At 39.7% G+C, this 19297-nt stretch overlaps 1 protein-coding gene across 1 annotated transcript in view; it reads left to right on the plus strand.

The window, feature by feature from the left end:
* The window catches only part of CNTN5 (contactin 5), a 1322079-nt gene that overhangs the window by 761038 nt on the left and 541744 nt on the right, over positions 1-19297 (plus strand). The gene's annotated exons all lie outside the window — the stretch shown is intronic.

Consider the following 19297-nt stretch of genomic DNA (forward strand, 5'->3'; position numbering starts at 1 on the left):
GCCACATGCAAAGGAGAAATGACTGGGTGGCCACCAAGTGCCCAGAGGTGTGCCTCGGCATGGAGCTATGAAACCTCCTCAGTTACATGTTCTGTGTACAAGGTTGGTTGGGTAGGTAGGGGGTGAGGGGCGGGGAAGGAAACCTAAACTCCTAGTCTAGGAAAGTGACTGCTCCAGAGGCCTGGAGGTCTGCCTGTGCATTCACTATAGAGGCCTTGCTGTGCCACAGACTCTGCACAGGGAGGACAGGGCAATTCAGGCTGCTCATCCAGGCAAATGAGTGCTGCGGATGCCTGGAGATCCACCTGGGCATGCAGTGCAGAGGGGTCTCCTGCCCCAGGATCTCTTCACAAAAGAGGTGGGGTGACACAGGAAGTGGTTCCAGGTGAGTGGGTGCTCCAAATGCTTGGAAATATGCCTGACTGTGGAGTGGAGAGGGCTCTGATGCAACACCATCTATGCATAGGAAAGGTGGGGTGGCTCAGGCTGCCAGTCCTGATGAGCAGGTATTTTGAATGCCTGGAGACCTGCCTAGGCTGAACCACAATCTTTTTTTCAGGAAGGATGGGGAGGTTCAAGCTGGTGATCCAGGTGAATGAGTATTCCAAATGTCTGGAGATCTGTCTGGGCATAGAGCAAATAGTGCCCCCCTGAACCATGGTCTGTGTCCAGAAAGGATGGGTAGTTCAGCCTGTTGACCCGGGTGAGCAGCTGCTGAAAATGCATGGAGATCTTCCTGAGCATGAAGGAGAGGGCCCCGCTGCACCATGATGTCAAGGGGAATCAGTTGGAACACACAGCAATGACAAGCAGATGAGTTCCAATTCACCGAGCTGACGCTTGCTGCAGGTCTTGTTACCCTGGAGAAACCACAGCTGTAGTAGCTCTTCTCCCACCCTAGGACTCTGATGAGGGAGAGCATAATTCCAGTGCCTTTTCACAATTCTGACTGTGGAGGTCCTTACCCTACTTTAGAGCAGGTGACCCAAGCTCTGGCCCAGAACTAAAATGCCTGTGCTGCTTCATTGCTTGGCCACTAAAGAATTACTGACTTTGTATGTACCGGATTAAAAATGGTGTCCTGCAGGGCTGCGTGCGGTGGCTCACGCCTGTAATCCCAGCACTTTGGGAGGCCGAGGCGGGCAGATCACGAGGTCAGGAGATCCAGACCATCCTGGCTAACACGGTGAAACCCCATCTCTACTAAAAAATACAAAAAAATTAACTAGGTGTGGTGGCGGGCACCTGTAGTCCCAGCTACTCAGGAGGCTGAGGCAGGAGAATGGCGTGAACCCGGGAGGCGGAGCTTGCAGTTAGCCAAGTTGGCGGCACTGTGCTCCAGCCTGAGCGACGGAGTGCTGAGAAGGAAAAAAAAAAAAAAAAAAAAAAAAAAAATGTGTCCTGCTCTTGGTCCTGAGTTTGGGAAAATGCTCACAGTTTTTGCTGGTGTCTTTTCCTGACTGTGTCTACTGTTTTGGACAAGGGAGAACACTTTGTTTCTCCTAGATCCTCTCCCTAAATTAACTCTCTGAGTTAGCCCCAGGGCATAGGAGAAACAGTACCCTCCCTTTTCCTGGGTTTCTTGGATTCCACTGGGAAAGTGAATCACAGATAGAGGCTGTATGTTTCTCTCATGTGCAGGGGTTTCACTTACTTTTATGAGTCACGTGCCGTTACAGTGCTCTCTTCCCTGAGATCTGGGTTGTCCTTCACTTTTCTGGTGGATTTCCGTTTTCCTTATTGAATTACAGCTCACAGAGTTGATCTTTATGAACTCTTGCTCTTTCCAAGTGGCCTAGACATCTTAAAATCCTCTAATATACCATCTTGGATATTTCAAAATGAGACGCAAACCTTTGAATAAACTCTTAGTGGGGTCTTGGGGTCTTAGAAGTCTTTTTTTTTTTTTTCTTTTATGAAAATTTAGTGGCAGCACGTGTCAGAAAATACCCAAGTACAAAATGCCCAAATCTCCTACTTTTTATGCCAAAAGGCTGGTGGTTTTCAGTCAATATAGTTACACTGTATTGAATAAAAATAATTTACAAAATTGAATATGAATAATAATGTGTTCTACAATATGGTAGATACATTTATTTGGAAAAAGTTACTTGATAAGTTGATTAAAGGAAAGTCATTTACCAAATGTGTACCCTAGCTTGCAAAATGTGTTTCCTAGATTACTATTTCCAGAGAAAATCTTAATGTCAACTCAGTCAGTTAACAAAAACATAATGTGATATTTAGGAATAATGCAACTTACCTTTTAAAAAAATAGGTTTTTAAACCATTTTACTCTTCAAAATTACTTTCTGAATGCTAACATACTGAACAAGTCAATTATCTCAATTCTGTTAGTTCACCTAAAGCCATGAGTCTACAATGAGATATGATTTTTAAAAAATCTCATTGAAGTATGATAACATTTAATTTTAATTTTATAATCTTATAACTACCTTCAAATACAATTCTTAAATCTTTGCACAGTAAAATTGTTTACATCAGCCCCTTAATCATTAGCTAATATGGCAGAAATTCTTAATATGGAAGGAATAGAGTATTTTAAAAATATAATAAAAATAAATGTATATACTAAATGTGTTTTAGTCTATGTTTATAAATAGAAGTACATCTTACAGAATATGGTAAAATGATTTATACATTTTATTTTTAAAATAACAATAATTTCATACACATATACATGTGAAATATATACACACATATATATACATTATACATATTCATATGAAAAAAAACCACCATTACATTTTTATAAAATATTCAGTGCTTCATAATGGAACATGTAACAGGATTAGAAAAATAGCAAGTTCAAAGGCTGAAAACAAAACATGGCCTCATCTATTTGAAAAACCATAGGTAATTCTTTATTGAGGAATTAAAATCTGAGAGAAGGAAAACAGGAAATATATGAATTTGTACAAATAAAGAATCTGGTCTCTCGGAAGAAAATTGTGCGTTGCTTTAAAGGGTTAAAAGAATAAGCGCAGTATTTTGGTCAGACCTGTAACATGATCAGAAACATTACTTTCATGGAATTGTGGAGCATAGACTGGAAGGATCTGGGCAAAAATTAGGAAAACAGAGGTAACTAGAGCAGTACTTATGGGTATACAGAAGGTAGAACTTGAAACTTCCGGAGGTTGGGTTAAATTTGCCAATACCTGTGGAACATCCAGATGTTTCACCTAGGCAATTACCTAAAAAAGCCTGAAGGTCAGAGGAGAGATCTGAGCTATTTTTATAGAAAACAAAAACAATCAACCCATGTCTATAAACCTTTGTTTATATAGAGAAAAAAAATTAGAAAGATTGTTTGTCATCATGAAAGCAAACTAACTTGTTAATTGAACTATTTTCAGCTAGTTGTTTTGGCAGCTGTAGACACAGCCTTGCAATCAGTACTCATTAAGGTATTGGAACTATAGCTCCCCACCCTCCAGGGAAGTAGTGTGCTTGCATAAACCATGGTAACCGAAGAATGAACACTTTCAATATGATATAATTAAACATTATGGGAAAGAATGAATTAGGGTTCTTTGTGACATTTGGCTAAACATGCTAGCAAGCAAAAATACACAAATGAAGGTCACATTTGCAATTATTATAAAAGTGTCTACATTTTAATTAGGTAGCTGATAAATGTCATTGAGCCTTAGCCACTGACCAACTGTCATTTTTTAAAAGGAGGAGAAAAATGTCACCTAAAAAGCCAGAATTTTTTGCATTGTCATGAAATTAAAAGTTGTAACCACAATAAAGTGTGTTCAGCACTAAGCTGTTAAATGGGCTTAGGGACAATCTCTAACAAAATTTAAGAAATAAATATTTTGACAGCATGTGAGGTGTCACTAGTAATACAAATTTTCAAGCATTTTTTTTTTTTAAAGCATTGTGTCTTTATTGTAAAACCACATAGAGCCGCGTTAGCCTTGAAAGTCTCTTCTCAGAGAGTACAAGTGAATTTTTTCTTACTTTGCCTGCAGATTTGACTTAAATTCATTCCTTATTAATTTGGATTAAAAATTCACTGACTTTCTCCCTCCGGTGACAAACTAATCTTCTTAACCTCACACAGTATTGTACCTGACCTAAGAATGAAATAAATTGATCTCATCTCTTAGATATATTTTTTTGGAATTTTAAATATTATTTACTTGAAAATTACTTGTCCTTATCCCCTAAAAGAAAAATGAAATGTGTCAGCTAATATGAATCCCCCACTAAATTTACTTATAAAAGCGCCATGAAAGAAAATAAATATATAAATACTGTGTACATGAGTGAGTGTGTGTGTGTGTATTGTCTTTAGTGTTAATCTGACTGATAATTCTAAATCCAAATTTTTTAACTTCTAATAAGAAAATTCAAAAGACAAAATAGATCGAGCACAGTGGCTCACGCCTGTAATCCCAGCACCCTGGGAGGCTGAGGTGGGCAGATCATGAGGTCAGGAGTTCAAGACCAGCTTGGCCAACATGGTGAAACCCTGTCTCCACTGAAAATACAAAAATTAGTCAGGCGTGGTGACGGGCACCTGTATTCCCAGCTATTCGGGAGGCTGAGGCAGGATAATCCCTTGAACCTGGGAGGTGGAGGTGGCAGTGAGCCAAGATTACACTATTGCATTCCAACCTAGGTGACAGAGCAAGACTCTTCCCCCCACCCCCCCCCAAAAAAAAGACAAAATAGATACATTAGATACATAAATCATAAAGAAAATGATCAATTCTGCAAGGCAATGTAAATCTTGTCGTCATAGTATGCTATTATCATATTGAAACCAAAACAGTACAGTAAATGAAATCCTTAATCACCAGTGTATAAAGTGCTTTTAAGAATCAAGAAAAAGGAATCAGAACTCAATAGGATAAAAGAAAATATTTGATATATAATTTAGTGATTAAATATGTATATATGGAAAAACTGTCTACTCAAAGTGCAAATCGAATGGTGAAATATGGTTTCCACTATAATATTTGTAGAAAGTAAAAAAAGATAATAGATCTTGGCCATCCTCTAATAAAACAGTATGCAAAATAACATAAATGTTAAAGAAAATATTGCTCTTTTATGATGCTAACAGGAGTCTAAATATTAAGTCAGAAATTCTAGAAAACAATTTTGTCAATAACTATTTTCATTTCAGAAATTTGGCTTCTGTGATATTCCTAGGAAATTATGGTAATAGTCACAAAGATTTACGTACAGGGATAATCCTGTGTCATTATATATAACATAAATTCATCTGTAGGGATATGGTTGAAGAAGTTTTAACAAAACACATAATTGAAATATATAATTAATTAAATGCTTCTGAAGGACATTTGTAACAGAATTAAATAATTATAATATAACATATATTTATGTATATTTAAGATGGAATCTCACTCTGTTGCCCAGGCTGGAGTGCAGTGACCTGATCTTGGTTCACTGCAACCGCCACCTCCTACTTCAAGTGATTCTCCTGTCTCAGCCTCCCAATAGCTGGTATTACAGGTATGTACTACCATGACCAGCCACAATATAATATTAAATAAAAATTAGAAAATTATGTGTATAAACTGATTCCAGTTTTCTTCCAACAAAACAAAATGTCTGCCTGTGTCTCTGTTGGCATATCTCTCCATAAATCAAATGAAGATAAATTCAAGTTTGTTTTTGCACAGTATTCTATTTCTGGACATGAAGATCAGACATGATTTTGTTCTGTAGTGAGCGTATATTTGTTTATAGTGAGAATATTTAAAACTAGAATTCAGAGGACTCTTCAGATACCACCGTTTTGGATCTGAACCCTGTAACTTATTCCCTAAGGGAAAGAATTAAGAGTAGGTACCTTCTGTGACCCTGAAGGCAACACCAAAAGAAATAAATGGTAGCTGATTCTCATACTGATTTAGAAGGGTACTGTATTGTTTTAAATTGAATTGATTTGTAAAACTTTTGACTTGAAAAGTAGTAGAGTTTGTGATGCATACATAACTGAGCCAAGAAACAGCAGTTCCACAGCTGGAAGTTGCTTTCTGACTTTAGGGTTTTGTTAAATATTGTGCAAATATTATGGATGAGGCAAATGTGTGGACACTGATGGTAAGAGTGACATGTTAAATCAGGTCGCAATATTTTAGCCCACTTGATGTCTTTGTTTCAATTTAAGTAACTGGACTTAATGTTCTGTCAGTTGAGGCTAGAAAATCACGACGACAGCAGGTGAGTGAGTTTAAATGGATTTTTACAGGTATTTAATCTGTTAAATGAAAACTCACCTAATTTATCTAAAAATGTCACTGGGAAATTTCCTTTTGATATATTTTCTTTGAAGAAATTGCTGTTAGTTGCACAGTTTCCCATTTAGTCCTGTGTGTGCCTCAGTAACACATAATTCCTAGGGTCAAAGCTGTAGGTCTGCTTTTGAAGAAAAAGTGTCGTAGAAAAAAATTACTTTGGGACTTCAATAACTAACTCACCTTGCAGGGATTCCTAGGCAACTTTTTCATGTGCTTGGTAGCAAAATAAAATCCATAAACATATTTCCAATATCCATATTCCCATTTGTGAGAAATGACCAAAGCTCAATTCAAATTTCACCTCTACTGTCAAGCACTTTTTCTTGGTATCAGCCGCTTCTTACTAGATGCTCCAACATGAGTTAGCTTGAACAGTAATCCTATTATGCACCTATTCCTCTCTCCCTTTTATGATTGTGCCTTGTGACTTGAGCATCACAATGAGCCAGTGATCACTGGAAAGACAGTGACAGACAGCTAAAGATGATAAGCATAGGGTTTTCTTTAATGGTAAAATATAAAGAAGTTTATTTGCTCAGAGCAGCTACACAAGCAGGAGCCAGTGTACTCGGGCAAGTAGGAAGACACAACTTCTTTTGTCCCTACCATTTTGCTTACGGAGACATACATCTGCCCCAGATAATACCTGTGTGGAATGAGGATTCCACCAGGCCAGAGAAAAATTTTTATTTCCTCGATGGGGGAGAATGGTGTCAGACCCTCTTAATGCTATATGCTTCTATCAAGTGTGAAAATAAATTCACTTAAAGCCCCAATTTGAAAACAACTAAGGCTTTTCGCTAAAACCAATTGTGACTATAGTTTTATCTGAGTGACTCTGTTGCTAAGATTTGTTGAAATTCAATAATTATAAAGTGATCTCCTTGAGGTTTATATTTTTTCTCTTAGTTTACGAGAACTCTTTGAAGGCAAGGATTGTATGTTTTATTATACTTTTTTATTTCCATAGTTACTTTTTAATGTGGGATACGTAATAATCATTCCACATGTTAAATAAATTTTAAATCCTATATTGCATTATTTGTGTCTACGTCCAAAAATGTTATAATTATCTTTGGCCATATTGGATTCCATTGTACAATTAGCCATGTTGAATTCCATTCCTAAATCCAGAATTGAATGAGTACACTCACCTTTTGCAGACTCTGTGTTCTACACTGCACCATAGGAAACACTGAACATGATACTGAACATAATGAAACACATGTTTATTTTTAATATAACTGCATATATAGAAGCACAATTTGCCCACAGAATTGTTTCTAAAATTGGGAGGAAATACAAGTTGTCTAATTATTTTCTAATTGCTAAGCAATGTTAGGTTTTTTGATTTATTATCAAATACTGTCTGATCTATCTTAAACACACAGAGAATAGGAAAGTAAAAGCTAATATAATCATTACAGTTAAAACTTTACTGAAATCTTTAATTATCCAAAACAAGAGGGAATTCTTTACTCACTAAATTAATTTGGTTATATTTCTCGACTAGCTCCTGCCCGTGCTAATTTCCTCAGTGATTCATATTCATATTGTGAGGGAAATATTAATTTAATGCAATCATATAATTTATGCTCTTGGTGATTTAAAGAGATAGCATCATAATACTATAGATTTTTAAAAACTTTTAACCATGAAAAAAAAACAAAACAAGAAAACTGTTAGAATCTCCTTTTTGGCAATAAAAGTCTGTAATACCCAGTTTAATGTGTTACAATGTTCATGTTCTATCTGTGAATACAACTAAGCATTTACTATTTAGAAAGGAAGATAAAGTTACCCAAATCTTACATAATTATGTCTTCACATATTTATAGCATACCTGAGAAACAGCTGTGGAAATAGTTTCAAATCATGCTTCTTTTCCCCTGTAAATATGTCTATTTTTTTCGGTCTTATGCAAGGAACAGCAGGAAGGCAGTGCTGTTAAATTTTTTTCTTATATCTTAGAACTATGAAAGTTTAAATGCCTGACTCTGGTGCTTTAAAAATTGTGAATTTCATCCTTTGCATATGCTTTTTGCTCTTGCAGCTACGACACTGTAAACTTTACACACAATACATTTCTTGGAGAAAGTGCTGAGTTGAGACATAGAGTACATCTGATTCGGGCTATTTCAAACTTTCATATGCCATAGATGCAGACAACCAAATTGAAATGATGCACATTATTTATAAATTATTAACCATTTCTAAATATGCTCCACACGACTGGCTTTGCTGAGGTGTTTCATCCATCCTTGCAAGCTTCATAAAACAGTAGCAGGCCAAAATTGCACAGTTAACATTAATTCTCATCAGAGAGGACAGCCTTAGCAATTACTTTGAAAAAGGTCAGGTATCAAATTTCTTTATGCTGACTTTGATGCCAAATGGAGTCACACTGCAGGTTTGGATATTGTATGTCTTCTGTTTTTTTCTGTAAACTGTGTCATCAATACATAATGCCACTCTTTGCTGTCTGACATATAAGTCGATGATTGAATATTAATATTCTCAAGAATATTATGCTCTCAAGAGCATCGCACATCATTTGGTACTATAATTTATATTTTTATACAAAAGCTTAAATTGACATTTAAAATTAGACTTCAAAAGTAGAGAATACATGATTTATATGAATATCTGTCATTTCATGACTTTTGGGTGTTGCTTACTCTTCTGTATCTGTAAAACTTAAAAGCATTGTGTGGGAGTTGATAGAAAATACTCAGATACAGAGTCCAATAGTGAGAATACAGTTTTATCAATCAATATTTTAGGAGCAGTAAAGTTTCTTGTAAACATACCTCTCATATTTAGGGACAGAAATAGAATTCTGAAGTTTTATTGGTGTCAGAAAATTCAGGAATATTTCGATGATAGCAAGTTATTAAATACTTTAAAATATATTTTTATCATACTGACATTTTATCTTCTTCATAAATATTGCCATAAAGAATTCTAGTTCTACATATTCGAATCTAGTATTTTATTAATATTTTATTTATAATATTTATATTTATTTTAGTATTATAAATATTTTATTTATAATATCAATATTTCATTAATATTATGTACATTGAATAACAACGTTATGATCTCTAAAATGACCTTTTAGGTAATGGAAAAGAATACTATTACTTCCAAGGACTGCAAGTGGTGGCAATGTCATTCTGACTTAATGGAGTCCAATTTTATTAAATAATACAAGTTCAGTTGTCCCAGGGTCATTATATTAGGAAATATTTAATGAAGGTATTAATATTTACTCCTACCCAACCTCCAGCTGGAATTTCATGGTGTGAGAGCACCGGGTTAATTGAGTTTTATCACAAAATCTCTGGGCCACTTTAGAAATAACTTGAATGCAGGCTCCCTAAGGTCTAACCTATAAAAAGTGAGAAAATAGAAAAAGAAATGATTAACATGTAACTTGATTCTGCTGACATCTTCAGCATAGTTATTTATTAAAAGATTGAGCAACTGATGAAACTTTCTCTCTGAAAAGAAAAAGATATGGGTTTGAGGAGAGAGGGTAAGATGTTAATTATCCATCCTGTATGATGGGAGAATGAATGGACCAGGAAAATGAAGTAGTATTTCCTGGAAACTCACAAGGCCCACCAGAAGTCTGTTATCACATATTGAGTTCTTCCTTCCAAGCCCTGAACAGGAATATGGAGAAAAGATGGGTACATCTTGTTTTAGCCAGTAGAATCACAAGAATATATATTTGTGAAGTTTTCTGTAGATACATAGAGTCTGTTCTTATCCAAAACTTTTCTTTTAGAATTTGTTTGTGGGAATACACCTATTAGGAAAATAAAAAATGTAATCATTTCCTTTCTGTTTTTCACTTTTTCAGTTCCTCAGGGTAAAATGAATATGACAATTCAGTGTTCATATTCTCATTCTGTGACCCAATCAAATCTGGAAAGGGTAAACTCAGTATTCACTTATACCCACAAGAGTGGTACAGGATTATAACTGAACTCTAGATAATAACACAGATTAATACAGAAAATGTATTGAGTTCTTACTATCAGACAGGCATAGTTGTAACTGTTTTCTGTATATTACTTTATTTGATCTTTACAACAACCTTTGAGGGAATTCCTGTTGTTTTCTTCAATCTAAAGTCAAGGAAGCTGAATCATGGAGTTATTTCTGTCTTGCTCAAAGGCGCAGAGATACTACGATGTAGAATCTAGATTTGAATTCATGCCATCCAACTTTGGAACCTCTATTGCAAACCGATTGACTGACAAAGCTAATCTCACACAAAAATTTCATTCAGTGAAATGAGCGGCCAGGATGTAGAAGGAGAATATATGCATCATAACCAAGAGTGGAACTTTTATTCCCAGGAACTGAGCCATGATGGCAGTACTGTAAGAATATGAGATGCTGCCAAGTTTTAGTTCAAAAGCACTCTGCTTTTTTTTTCTCCTTTATGTTTATTACCTGTATTATAGTTCTTGGTTTTATAAATTTTTAGAATAATTTTGTTTGTTTAATGTTCCTCTACTAATGTTTTACCAATTGGTAATCCTCTACCAATACTCCCAGATTCTAAATTCGACAAGTCAAGTATCATGTGTGGTTTAATCATGACCATATCACCTGTTCCTAACCCATCATAGGCATTCATTAAAGAGTTATTGAAAAAATACGAATGAAGGTTGAATGAGAAAACATTTAATTATGGAAAAAAGAATGTTAGAGGTTGCTAAAAGAATGTGAGGGGTTATATGTACAAGGAGTCTGGTCCAGACCCCATCATGGCATCACACAGCATTTCTATTTCACTGAGCCTTTGAATTCTGAGCCTAGAATTTAGATCAAACCTACTCTGCTATTTATTTAAGTGACAGCTCTTGGAGTGATGAATAAAAACAGTTTCTGAATCCTGAATATGATTTACCAAATGGTCTATCTTAGAAGACACCTTTCCATGACAAAAGTGTGAAAATTGTTAGGATCTGAAGCAAAACCACAAAAAGAGAGTAAAGAGGTGTTTTGTTTTGTTTTACTAAAAGTAGGAGTTTGAAAGAGCACAGGAAAATACTGGAATATCAAAGACAGAAGTGAGTTCAAGTAACTGCGACTAAAGATGAAATTCCTCTGGGAGGGAGCTGATGTCTATGAGTAAGATCGTTTAAAGGGTACTTTAGGTGGAGAAAAATGTTTCCTAGGGTACGCCAACATTGAAGTGACAAAGAAGAACTAGAAAAGGAGATAAAAAGTTTTCAGTGAAGTAGGAATAAAGACACGAGGTTTTGGTATATTGGAATTACATAAAGACAATATTCAAAAGAAAAAGAAATAACTGTGTCATACACTCCTAATAGGTTTAATGTAGTGAAAATTTATCCTTAAACTAAGCAATATCCTGGTAATTTTTATCTTTAAAGGGAGACATTATTGTGGAATGGTATAAGCAAGAGATCTTATAAAAGGTCAAGGGAAAAAGGGGGGGAAATAATTGAATACTTTTACCATATATAGCACTTTTTAAGGAGTCTTGTAATAAAAATTAGGTGAGAGGAATGATAAGGTCATGATAATTTTATTTAAAAGAGAATTTTTTTATAGTTATGAGAACATTCTAACAAGCATACAAAAAATTGATGCTGAATGAGATACAGAAGGAATCATCTGGAGAGATGTCCTTGAACAGTCAGGATGGAATGGAATTAAATATATACACATACAGGATTGGCCTTTAAGAGATGTACAGACAACATTCATGTGACTCAGCTCATATTAATGAAACAAAGCGGAGTGCATGCGTGTACAGGCAGATGGTGGGAGCATGTGAGGGACTGTCTCTTCTGATTGCCTCTATTATCTTAATACAATAGGAAGCACCATCATCAGGAAGGTCAAAAAGATATGGGTTTGAGGAAAGAGGGTAAGATGCTAATTGTCCATCCTGTATGATGGGAGAGTAAATGGACCAGGAAAATGAAGTACTATTTCCTAGAAACTCACAAGGCCCACTGGAAGTCAATTATCACACATTGAGTTCTTTCAGCATGATTTTGTATTCTTCTCTGGCTACAGAGTATGTCGATAGTTGGACTTAAATTAGCAGGAGAGAGAGTTAGCCTGGGAAGAAACAGTCCATGGTGAGGAGCAGTGTGCCTGAAGGTGCATTGAAGGAATTGAGTAAGGTTATATTATGAATTCTAACCTGGAAATGGAGGGAGTTGAGGAAATGAGAGCAGGGTGCAAAACAGTGAAAGAGTATTAAGATCGGTAGATTGTAGGTCTTGAAGTAGTTGAGATGCCAAACAGAGATGAAATTATGTATTAGTCCGTTCCCACTCTGCTATAAAGGACTTCCCCAAACTGAGTGATTATAAAGGGGAAGTTTAATTGACTCACAGTTCCATGTGACTGGCATGGCCTCAGGAAACTTACAATCATGATGGAAGGCAAAGGGTAGGCAGGCACCTTCTTCACAAGGTGACAGTAGAGAGAATGACTTAAGGTGGATCTTGACAAACGCTTATAAAACCATCAGCTCTCATGAGAACTCACTATCACAAGAACAGCATGGGGGAAACTACCCTGTGATTTATTTACCTCCCTCTGGTTTCTGCCTTCACATCTGGGGATTATGAGGATTAAGGAGATTATAATTCAAGATGAGATTTGGGCGGGGACACAAAGCCTAACCATATCAAATAATATAAGATGTATGGAAAAACAGACACTTAAATGTAGGAAGGGGATGCAGCTATTTTCCACCCTCAACAGATTTCTGCATTTGTTAAATTAACTTAGTCTCACAAAGTTGAGCGTTAGACAAAGTCCTATGAATGAAACAACACTTTCCCACTTACTTATGCTAATATATTCTCAGAGATGAAAATCCTCAGAACTAAGACTGAGGAGTGGGGAAACTGAGGAGGTGTCATACAAAAGGGCTGTGCAGCTAAGAGGGCACCAAGTTGGAGAGTTAAAAATATCCTTGAGAGAGGAAGAGACCCCACAAAAGTGTAAATCAGTTGCACTAAGACCATGAGACTGATGATAGCCACTTTCTAAGGTCTGAGCTTATATGTCAAATAGAATGGAAATGGTAATGCAGGGGTTCCAGACCACATCCAGATCTTGAAAAGTCCTCTTCATCCCTTATCTCTGGACTGACTTTTACTGAACTCTGCATGTAGTGCCCTGTGTGGAGCAGGCAGGAAGCTGTGATACTGCTGTGTGCACACCCTCTGCAGGACCAGCTTCCCCACACCTAATCCACTTGAACTGATTTAACAAAAGTGGGTCTCTGTTGAGGATGAAACATAACTGAATCCCCTTCCCCTGTTGAAATTCAAGTATTGGCATTTATGTCTATTTCACCTTATTTTCCATCTCTTTTTGTCTAGGATCCCAACTCCTTCAAGACTTAAAATTGACTGATCTTAATACCTTTTCAGTTTCTGTACCTTACTCCTGTTTCCTCAATTCCCTCCCTCTCCAGATTAGATTTCATGGTCTATAACTTGATTCACTTCCTTCAGTGAGCCTTCAACCACCCTGCCCTTCACCCTCAATTATTTTCACAGACTAACCTCTCTAACCCCCAATTTAAATTCAACTATTAGTAGATTATAGCTAGAGAACACTGATCTTCAAAACTATTGACTAGCTGCCTTGTCTGTATTGAAAGATTTTCACTTCCTTTCACTTTGTGACATTCCACTTTTCTACTTTTTTCCTTCCCTTTCCAGATTCGAGTAGCTCCGCTTTTTTTTTTTTCAAAAAAATGCTGATGTTCGTCAAAATTCCATTTTCAACACCCTATTCCTTACTTCACATGCTTCCTTGGCAAGCTTATCTATTCTCAGTTTCAGTAACCATCTATTTGGTTACCATTTCATAATCTCTCTGATGAACCTGCATCTCCCTTAAGTTTGCAGAATCCTAACATCAACATTAATGTCCTGGAGGCACCATAGACTCTCCACCTGTCTAAAACTGAATTCATGAGCCTTTACCTCAAGCTCATGCCTTTTCCTGAATTCTTATCTATCTTCTAGTGGAGGCAACCTTGCCTGATTTGTCACTTTTCTTTAGTGCCTCCAATCTAATAAACCAATAACTTTATTTACTATTCCCATATGTATTATCTCCTTATTTCTGACAAATCTTTGCCTATATTACAGTGTTAGATCCTTGAGTCATCTTTATTCGGTCTTTTTCAAATATGGCACTACAACCAGAGTGATCTCTCTAAAACTTATCTTTTTCTCCTTTCAAAGCCATACCAGTTTAACATGACATGCTAGACATTTCGTCATCGGCACCTTGTTTACTTATTCAGCCTTCCATATCCTCCCACCTCTCTCCCTCATACTCTGTGCTCTTGTTTTAATCTACCAAGCAGGCCACAGTGCCTTTACTTTCTAGGTTTTTATATATTTTCTTCCTTGTCTGGAGTGTCTTTCTTTCCCTACTGAAGACTTGACTGAGCTTATCACTAATGAACTTTCAGGACTCAGTTTAGATAGAATTTCTACTGGAAAGCATTTTCTGTTTTCTGATGACTTAAAGCTGAATGAGAGTTTTCTCTACCCATGCGGGGAGCCCATAGGTCCTTGAATTTACTTTTATATCACATGATACTAACATTGCATGAATACCACCTTTTTTTCCAACTAGATCGTAGCTCCTTGAGGGCTAGGGCAGGATTATTCACATTTTTTCCCTAGCATTTGGCACCTACTAAGTTGTTATCACATGTTTGTTGAATGCATGCATGCATGCATGAATGAATGAATCAGTTGCCACATTTCCAGTTACAGCTTTGGGTTCACATTAATTGATGAAAAGGGAATCTTTACTGCAACAGATAAAACTGATTACATAACAAAGGAAGACCTAGTGTAGCGCACTTAGCCAAATTAGCATTTGGCTCATCTCTATATGGAGTGGCACAAGCCCATTTCTGTACCACATACTATTTGATTAAAAAATATATATATATATATGTGTGTGTGTATATGTGTGTGTGTGTGTGTGTGTGTGTAAGATTTATAGCCACAGTGACGTTCCTGGCCTTTTTAAACCTCATTATGGCCTTTCTATTTTTAAGGTTTTTCATTGATTATCCTCATCTGGCTTTAAGAACTATAAAACACATTATCATACTTCACTGTAATTTTTAACACCAGTCTGGGATAACTGTTTTTGTTTTTGTTGTTGTTGTTGTTGTTGTTTTCCTTTATAAATGAGCAGGGCAGACAGTTAAAACACAAAGCAATAGATTGTACTGAGAAATGAATAGGTTCGGAGACTACAACTACAAACTACCTTAAAGGAAAACTCATTCACTTTTTATTACCTTAAACCTCTAGGTGCCAAAACTTGCATTTAATTCCCTGTTTTAAAGGAGATTTTATGTCTACCCATAATCTGTGCACATATAGTTTGCCCAAGAGAGGTTAGCTCTTTTCAGTTAAAATTGATCCACCTTCGTCAGACTTGTGGTTGACCAGCAAAAGACTGAAGGACATGAATCTCTTAACTCCTGATGGGCTTGGCCTACACATATCATGTTCATTTTAAGTGTGGAAAACATCTAAAAATATACTTTCTTGAGTTTCAGAGAAATCATATTTACAGTTTCACAGAACAGAAAATGTTAAACTTAATTCGATGCTTAACACCTAAAGTGTTATTTTCAAATCACAGAAAAATGCCTTTTGCATTCTAAAATATCTCTATAAGACAGCATAATTATTCTAAATAATTTTAATTAATTATGAGAAAGCTTACTGACAGTGATACATTTTTTAATCAAAAATTTAGTTGGCAATGATTACATTTAAAGGCCAGATACTCTGAACAAAACTATCTGATTCTTTTTTTCTTTTTCTTTTGTTTTTCTGAGATAGCGTCTTGCCCTATTTCCCAATCTGGAGTACAATGGCATGATCACGGCTCACTGCGGCCTAAATCTCCCAGGCTCAAGCAATCCTCCCAGCTCAGCTTCCCCAGTAGCTGGAGCTACAGGCATGTGCTGCCACACGTGCCTAATTTTTTGTACTTTTTGTGTAGATGGGGTCTTACTTTATTGCCTTTGCTGGTTTTAAACTCCTAGCTCAAGTCATTCTCTCACCTTGGCCTCCTTGGCAAGCTTATCTATTCTCAGTGTCAGTAACCATCTATTTGGTTACCATTTCATAATCTCTCTGATGAACCTGCATCTTGCAGAATCTTAACATCAACATGAATGTCCTGGAGGCAATGATTTAGTTAGCAAATTTAGTTAGCAATGATTAAATTTAAAGGTGGGATTTAAAGGCATGAGATTCACTGCTGGAATTAAAGACATGAGCCGCTGTGCCTGGCCGCAGACTGCCAGAGTCTTAGAAGTATTTCCAAGATCAGTAAATTGTCCAGCTTAATTGATACTGGACATAGAAAAAATTTCCAGTTACTTATTTCTCTTCAGAGTTCATCATAATTAGTTTGTACTTCTTAAAATTTGATCTGTATAGTAAACTTACTGTTTCTTATGGACATAAAGGAAAGTTAGTTCAATCCATTTCAGGCAGGATGTTCAACCTTTCTAACCAAACACCTTGGGAATTAAAATATGGAAATTTCTCAATGCAAAAGAAAATTTCATTGTTTTCCCACTTAATAATATTAATCTGTATATATTCAATAATAAAACTTAGAAAATGAATTTCAATCCACTTTTTTATGTTCCATAGTGAATTTGTCTACTTTTCAAGAACATTAGGTATTACTTAGAGCCTAGTAAAAACACATGTGCTACATGGAACACATCTCCTACTACATAATAAATTTTAGTGAATGAGTTTCCTGTCTGTATTTGTAGAATATAAGTGAAATGTTGGTTTCCTCACTGCATCTTAATAATAAAGAACTGATCTATGTGAAGGGCTATTGTAATATTAAGGTAAACTTTTAAAAGTTAGTTTACAGATTTTCCTGACAAAGTATTTAGCTTGGGCTTCTGTCTTCCCTTCTTTCCTACTTACCCCGCTCTCTCTTCTTGCATTCTTTCTTCCCTTCCCCCATCATTTTTCCTCCCCTCCCCTCCCCACTCCCTTCCCCCCTCCCCTCCCCCCTCCCCCTCCCCCTCCCCCTCCCCCTCCCCTCCCCTCCCCCCTCCCCTCCCCCTCCCCTCCCCTCCCCCTCCCCTTCCCCTCCCCTCCCCCCCCTCCCCTCCCCCTCCCCTCCCCCTCCCCTCCCCCTCCCCTCCCCCTCCCCTCCTCTCTCCCTCCCCCTCCCCTCTCCCCTCCCCCTCCCCTCCCCCTCCCCTCCTCTCTCCCTTCCCTTCCCCTCTCCCCTCCCCTCCCCTCTCCCCTCCCTTCCCCTCCCCTCTCCCCTCCCCTCCCCTCCCCTCCCCCCTCCCCTCCCCTCTCCCCTCCCCTCCCCTCCCCTCCCCTCCCCTCTCCTCCCCTCTCTCCTCCCCTCCCCTCCCCTCTCCCCTCCCCTCCCCTCCCCTCCCCTCTCCCCTCCCCTCCCGTCTCCCCTCCCCTCCCCTCCCCTCTCCCCTCCCCTCCCCTCTCCCTTCCCCTCTCCTCCCCTCTTCCCTCCCCTCCCCTCCCCTCTCCTCCCCTCTTCCCTCCCCTCCCCTCCCCTCCCCTCTTCCCTCCCCTCCCCTCCCCTCCCCTCTCCCCTTCCCTCCCCTCCCCTCTCCCCTCCCCTTCCCTCCCCTCCCCTCCCCTCTCCTCTCCCCTTCCCTCCCCTCCCCTCTCCTCTCCTCTCCCCTTCCCTCCCCTCCCCTCTCCTCCCCTCCCCTCTCCTCTCCCCTTCCCCCCCCTCCCCTCTCCTCCCCTCTCCTCCCCTCCTCTCCCCTTTCCTCCCCTCTCCTCCCCCCTCTCCCCTCTCCTCCCCTCTCCTCCCCTCTCCTCCCCTCCTCTCCCCTCCCCTCCCCCCTCCCCTCCCCTCTCCTCCCCTCCCCTCTCCTCCCCTCCCCTCTCCCCTCCCTTCTCCTCCCCTCTCCCCTCCCCTCCCCTCCCCTCTCCCCTCCCTTCTCCTCCCCTCTCCCCTCCCCTCTCCCCTCCCCTCCCCTCTCTTCCCCTCTCCCTTCCCCTCTCTTTCCCTCTCCCTTCCCCTCTCCTCCCCTCTCCTCCCCTCTCCTCCCCTCTCCCCTCTCCTCCCCTCTCCCCTCCCCTCTCCTCCCCTCTCCCCTCCCCTCTCTCCTCCCCTCTCTCCTCCCCTCTCTCCTCCCCTCTCTTCTCCCCTCCCCTCTCCTCCCCTCTCTTCTCCCCTCCCCTCTCCTCCCCTCTCTTCTCCCCTCCCCTCTCCTCCCCTCTCTTCTCCCCTCCCCTCTCCTCCCCTCTCTTCTCCCCTCCCCTCTCCCCTCCCCTCTCCTCCCCTCTCTTCTCCCCTCCCCTCCCCTCCCCTCTCCTCCCCTCCCCTCCCCTCCCCTCCCCTCCCCTCTCCTCTCCTCCCCTCCCCTCCCCTCTCCTCCCCTCTCCCCTTCCCCTCCCCTCTCCCCTTCCCCTCCCCTCTCCCCTTCCCCTCCCCTCTCCTCCCCTCTCCCCTTCCCCTCCCCTCTCCTCCCCTCTCCCCTTCCCCTCCCCTCTCCTCCCCTCTCCCCTTCCCCTCTCCTCCCCTCCCCTCTCCCCTTCCCCTCTCCTCCCCTCTCCTCCCCTCCCCTCTCCCCTTCCCCTCCCCTCTCCCCTTCCCCTCCCCTCCCCTCTCCCCTTCCCCTCTCCTCCCCTCTCCCCTTCCCCTCTCCTCCCCTCTCCCCTTCCCCTCTCCTCCCCTCTCCCCTTCCCCTCTCCTCCCCTCTCCCCTCCCCCTCTCCTCCCCTCTCCCCTCCCCTCTCCTCCCCTCTCCCCTCCCCTCTCCTCCCCTCTCCTCCCCTCTCCTCCCCTCTCCTCCTCTCCCCTCCCCTCTTCTCCCCTCTCCTCCCCTCTCCCCCCCCTCCCCTCCCCTCTTCTCCCCTCTCCTCCCCTCTCCCCCCCTCTCCCCCCCTCTCCCCTCCCCCCTCC

Source organism: Chlorocebus sabaeus, chromosome 1 (assembly GCF_047675955.1).
Source record: "Chlorocebus sabaeus isolate Y175 chromosome 1, mChlSab1.0.hap1, whole genome shotgun sequence".
NCBI classification, from domain to species: Eukaryota; Metazoa; Chordata; class Mammalia; order Primates; family Cercopithecidae; genus Chlorocebus; species Chlorocebus sabaeus.